This window comes from Homarus americanus, unplaced genomic scaffold, assembly GCF_018991925.1.
Source record: "Homarus americanus isolate GMGI-L3 unplaced genomic scaffold, GMGI_Hamer_2.0 scaffold28, whole genome shotgun sequence".
Taxonomy (NCBI): Eukaryota; Metazoa; Arthropoda; class Malacostraca; order Decapoda; family Nephropidae; genus Homarus; species Homarus americanus.
The window spans coordinates 8,638,763-8,644,765 of NW_024742238.1; the positions used below are offsets into that span (position 1 = coordinate 8,638,763).

Below are 6,003 nucleotides of genomic sequence, written 5' to 3' on the forward strand. Positions count from 1 at the left end.
ATGAGCCTTAACTTTTCTCAGAAGCCTCTGATGCAGTACTCTGTCAAATGCTTTGCTAATGTCTACCGTAAGTAAATAACATCGTAATTTTGTCATCACCTACTACCTCATAGACTTTCCTAAAATACGTCAGCAGATTTGTTAGACAAGATTTTCCCATGTTGGGAGTCGTAGATTAATTTGTTTTTCTCTAAATGCGATCGGATGCTATTTGCTCTAATTGATTCAAGAAATTTCCCCACTACTGACATCAAACTAATCGGCCGGTAATTTGAGGCTGATGCTCTATCTCCCTTTTTGAATATGGGTACTACATTTGCCTGTCTCCACAAGTCTGGAATTGATGATTCTTACGCTGATGATTCTACTCTTCACTCTTCTTCACATTTTCCCCTTCCTCCTAACTTTCAAATTAGATGTGTTTCTAGAGCTGATATCATTACTGCTATCAATGCGGATCTATGCAGCATCTCTGAATGGGGGGGTACAAACTTGGTTAATCAATAGTAATAAAACTCAATATTTACCAATTACACTTTGTAAATTAGACGATCTCCACCCAACTACATTTCAGGATGCTATCATCTTGCCAAATTCTGAAATAAACATCTTAGGCCTCACCATTTTCTCCAATATCTCCTGGAAATCACACATCCTTAATATAGCTCAAGCTGTGGCGAGATCTCGAAGTTTCGATATTTTGAGTACAGCACTAGCAAATAATTCCCACCAGGAAACTTGTTTCGAGACTCCTCCAAAGCTTCGAAAAGTGCAGAATTCCATGTGTTAAAGGCAATATTGCTAAAAAAAAGACCAGGGCAAGAAGGTCATCGTAAATGGCGTCGTACACCCAACGACTGTTCTTGCAATTGACCACATGTCTTGCCCGTGGTGTCCACTGTTTCTCTGTGGATGTGGGGTCACACGAGAATAACCCGTTATAGTACCTTCTTCTTTCCTCACACAGCCAAACTGTGGAATGCTCTGCCTTCTTCAGTGTTTCCCTACTTATACAATCTGTTTCACTTTAAAAAGCTGGTTTTCCGGCATCTTCGTGGTGTAGATTAACACAGTATAACCTTTTTCTTTTCTATTTTCAATTTCTTTCTGTGTTTTTTTCGCCCCTCAGGTCCCATTGTGGGTCGTTTGATCTGTGTCCGGGTGGGCTAATTCCAGTATAAAAAAACAAAAAAAAACCACACTTTTTAATATACAAAAATGCCCGAGTACTATACTGCATTAAAGAAAAAGTATTGGAATTTTCTGATAAAAAGGGGGTCCGGACCCCCTCCTTGAATCCGCCCCTGCAGTTTGTAGGCTATATTCTCATGTTACATAGTGATTAATGAAAAAATACATTCCTACGCTGACAAACTAATGTAAATTCAAATAATATTTATGTCCACAATGGTCTAATGTACGAGTTGGCAAAAATGAACCCGGAAGTAAATATTGATGAGGAAATTACTTCAACCTAAGCCCCCACTGACGGGGTTCCCACACTACATTATTAAAATTCAAGTTTCAAGGCTATCGATGTTTATTTTCGGGGTCTTAACGCCACTAGAATCCAAGAAAAAAGGTCACAAAAAACCAAAGAAAAAAGTCAGAAAAATATCACAGAAAAAAGTCAAGAGAAAAAACCTAACCTAACATACGTGGAATGCTATCATATATAAATTGTGTTGTCACTGTGTACAAGTCATGTATTCAGTTAATAAAAGTTACTTAAAATATTTTGTTTTGTTACTTTAACTGTTAATGATATTTAAATAAAATGTGACTTTTTTCCTGACTTTCTAGCCAAAATTTTCACTTTTTTGTGACTTTTTTCCTGTAAATTTATTTCCGTTCACCACGCCACTAATCTGGAGAAATTTCATATTACTATGAAAACAAGAGGTTAAGTTTCATAATCTTCCTCAAGCTGAGACCGGTGATTCCTTTATACAAGGGATCTTAACCTTTTCTTGCCCAAGGCGCCTTTCTGAGCCTCATTTACCACTGTGGCCCCCCTCATACTTGAAAAAAAAAATTGACCATCTGCCCGGTGTATTAACCTGAACTGTATCATATATAATTCTAAAGACAAAGTGTCTGTAGTACCTCACAAAAACGATATAAATTCTATAGACCTAATTGTGTACAAAAGACTCTAATAAGAAAGACAGGAAAGCGTCTACCTTTACCGATAAAAAAAACGCGAGCCACTGAGCTTCCACCAACGCCATCTGTTGGCAACGTGGCTAACTAAAAGCCGGGGGAGTGTGAGGGTAGCGTGTCCGTGTTTCCATGGTAACCAGTGAAATGAGCTTATGTTTAACGTTTTCACGTTGTTATATATCATTGATCATATAGAAATTACTGTGATATTGTATGTGTGTGCATGTGTACACATTAAGAACGTCAAGGTTATAATATGATCAATGATATATAACAACGTGAACAGGGGGCAAGCGTTGTATCCACTGGAACGCTATTCTCTTGCCCTTAGGTCGTAAAGGTTTATTACCTATAGGGGGCAACTACGAATGCATTTATTACCTACTAGCTTGGGAACCCGGCGTTGCGTAATAGCTAATAGCTTGCGGCCGTGACCACACTCCCGGATATTAGCTTCACTGAACTACACAATATCCACTATTTATCATCCACGAGTACACTAATTTAACTTCACTGCATCCTTTTCACTATTTACACTACAGCAATTGCACTGTTGTCTACATTATCATCTACACTACATCAACACTACTATCAGTAGTCTATCACTTCTAGATGGAGGGTCAGGGCCGACCCCAAAATCTCAGATTTGGGACACTTATGGGGGGGCAAATAAAGAGATGGAGGAAAGAGGGAAAAGGGAGTGAGTAGGATGGAGAGAAGCAGTGGGAGAAACAGGGCCGGATTCAGGAGTGGGCAAAGTGGGCAGCTGCCCAGGGGCCTCCACATGTGCGGTAGTAGCTATATCAGGGCTGGTCGACTTGAAACCACATGAATGACTCCAGTCATGTCTCACTTTTGTGTGTGTGTTGGGAATTTGTACACTATCAATAAACATAGTTAATGAAAAAATTCTCAATCTTGATTTTCCTCAATATAACTGCATATGGCTTCAAAATTCTCCAAAGAAGTGTTCAAATTTCAATTTTTCCCGGGAGGCTTACAGCGCCCCCCGGAACTCCCAGATGCTTAGGCTCGCTTCACTCGCCACCCCACCCTCTTGGGTAGTTATGAGGGGGGGCCTCCACAAAGAGGCTGCCCATGGGCCTCCACAGGTCTAAATCCGGCACTGGGGAGAAGGGTAAGGTATGGAGCGGAGAAGGGATAGGGAGAGGTGGGTAGTAAGGAAGCAAGAGGGAGTGGTGAGGTTGCAACTGACTTATTGAGCGTTTCCTCATTATTTCTAGCGGGGTATGTGGCAACCCTTCACCTAGAGCTTTGAGTTGATGTGTGACACCCAGTATTTTTTTAAACAGGTTTCTGTTATCATAACTTGTGTATTGTGTTAATCGTATTATTGTTGTCGTTATTCAAAGTTGCATTGTGTCAACTAACATTTCATCTCCACACCCGCGTGCATGTACTTACATATTTACATACATATGCACTAACATGCAGAAACAATAATACAGACAATAGGAAGCACCGAGGAAGTAGCCAACTTTCACCTTGTGTCGTGGTCGCCCGGTATGTAAGGTTTACATTTGTTTGAATAAACCTTATATTTCAATCATATTTTTTTGGGTTTACCTCCTCTCCGATTTTACGATCAATCCTTGTGTATGGGCGAGTACAGTATGTTAATTTATCCTACTATTAACTTGTGTTACAGTGTACACTACAGTGGTGGCTTCTATCCAGTGTGCCTCTCCCTCTCACCTGGCGACCTTTCCATCCTCACTACCGTTATACAGTATCTAACAACAAGACTATTTTAGCTTCAACACAGGTGTTCTTTCAAAACACTATCGTTGCCTGTGCTAGAGATTTATGATGCATAAATAAGCCATATTAAATTATTTCCATCGTATCTTGATAAGTGTCAATAAGCCGACCAAGAGACAACAAATTCCTAACTCACCCAGTGCCCTGGTGGGCTAATCCCGTAATAAAAAAAAATAATAAGCAAGCCCGCAGAGGATACACACACTTCTGATGCGGACATTCAAGCCTAGTTAGGTGACGTTGAGCCAGGCGAGGGAAAGATTCAGACCGAAACTTTATTGGTTCATAAGTTCTACATCCCTGTAATTTCTCACAGCCCCCACCCCCAAGCACCAGAAAACTGTTTGAGCAGGAAAGTGACAGTAAGTGTAACCCATAGTCAATATTAGTGTCCCACAGCTCTTCAATTACGCAACATCACAGATTACCTTAAGTCAGCTGAACAATTTACACACACTACCTGAATGGCATTAATACTTGGGAATATATTTGACAAGGTCAATATGCGTCTTTACAATCACACACAACACACGTAAAAGTCTTTTCATCTATGTAGTGTATATTATACAGTCAGTCAAAAAACAGGTATTAGTGAATCTGGACCACGGCGACTGTACAGTATTCGCACTTTAACACTGTCCATGCTACACTTTTCAAGCATTTTTTTCTTAGACAATTATAAAATATTCTATGCTTCGTTGACAAGAACACCAAGGTAATAATGGTTTCTTTGTAATGCAAGGGAACATAAGTTCTTTGTACTATACTATAAATATGCTAATTTTCATTATCACCCAATATCACAAAGGCAGTGATCGTAATCGCAAGTTAGGCATGGAGACTTCAATTTATGTGGCTGATCAAATTCACGTATCGATATAAATTATAGACTATGCAGCATCTGATACTGACACAGGTGAAATCAGAGACGTCACAACACTTCAGCAGCAGCTGCCACTGTTAGCTTGGCAGCGACGTTGTATACACCCGGGGAAAAGGTGTCGTACAGTGTGGGTTGCCCGTTCAGGTAAAAAGTTGTTCCTGAACGAGTTTCTTGATCAAAATGAACGCCTTCTTTCGAGCTATATATGTTTACAGTTTGAGCACTAGGTTAATAGGTTTTCCAACTTCTCGTTCATTATTCGTCCGTCCGTGAGGTGCATTGCTCGTTCAACATTTATTTGTCAATACTATATATACTACTGGCAGAGCTGTAAAAAGTACTGAACTTTGTTACTTAAGTAAAAGTATTGTTACATGGCAAAATGTTACGGATCATATGAAGATCCTCCCCCCCAAGTAGGTTTGGGGGGGAGGATCTTCATATGATCTAGCCTGGATGGGAGGATCTGATCTGACCAATGACCAAACCTGACCTGACGTCACTATGACCACCTAACCTACACCAATATTTAGTGTAACAAGAAAGTAATCTGAATAATGTTTTATTATTTAATCCTTATGTTGTTTATTTATATTATATGTTGGGGGGGATCTTCATATGAGCGCGACTGGGGGGGAGGATCTTCATATGAGCGCGACTGGGGGGAGGATCTTCAGTTGGATACTTGGGGAAGATCTTCATATGATCCAATGTTACTAAAGAACATAACATAAGAATATAAGAATGGAGAAAACTGCAGCGGGCCTATTGGCCCATAGGGCCGTCCCGTTTACAACTAACACCTATCGCTCATATATCCATCCAACCTATGTTTTAAGCTACCCAGTGTATTCGAGTTAATGATGATGTTTGGTAACTTGTTCCACTCATCCACTACTCTATTTCCAAACCAATGTTTACCTATCGCGCCTAAATATAAATGTGTCTAATTTAAAACCATTGCTACGAGTTCACTCCTGGTTGGATAGTTTGGGTACCTTTGTTATATCACATTTGTTTAGCCCTGATTTCCATTTATACACCTCAATCATATCGCCCCTAACTCTACGTCCATCGAAGGAGTGCAAATTAAGATGCTTTAACCTGTCTGTCTCTGCACTCAAGGTTCCTAATGCCCGGGATTAGTCTTGTCATTCTCTGAATTCTTTCTAGTG

General features: G+C 40.0%; 1 protein-coding gene across 1 annotated transcript in view; it reads right to left on the reverse strand.

Annotated features, from left to right (window-relative positions):
* The window catches only part of LOC121876653 (long-chain fatty acid transport protein 4-like), an 86,831-nt gene extending 81,902 nt beyond the window's left edge, over positions 1–4,929 (reverse strand). The window contains 1 exon segment of the mRNA XM_042381964.1: positions 4,858–4,929. The gene's annotated coding sequence lies outside the window, so the exon portion shown is untranslated.
* Positions 4,930–6,003: the final 1,074 nt, after the last annotated feature.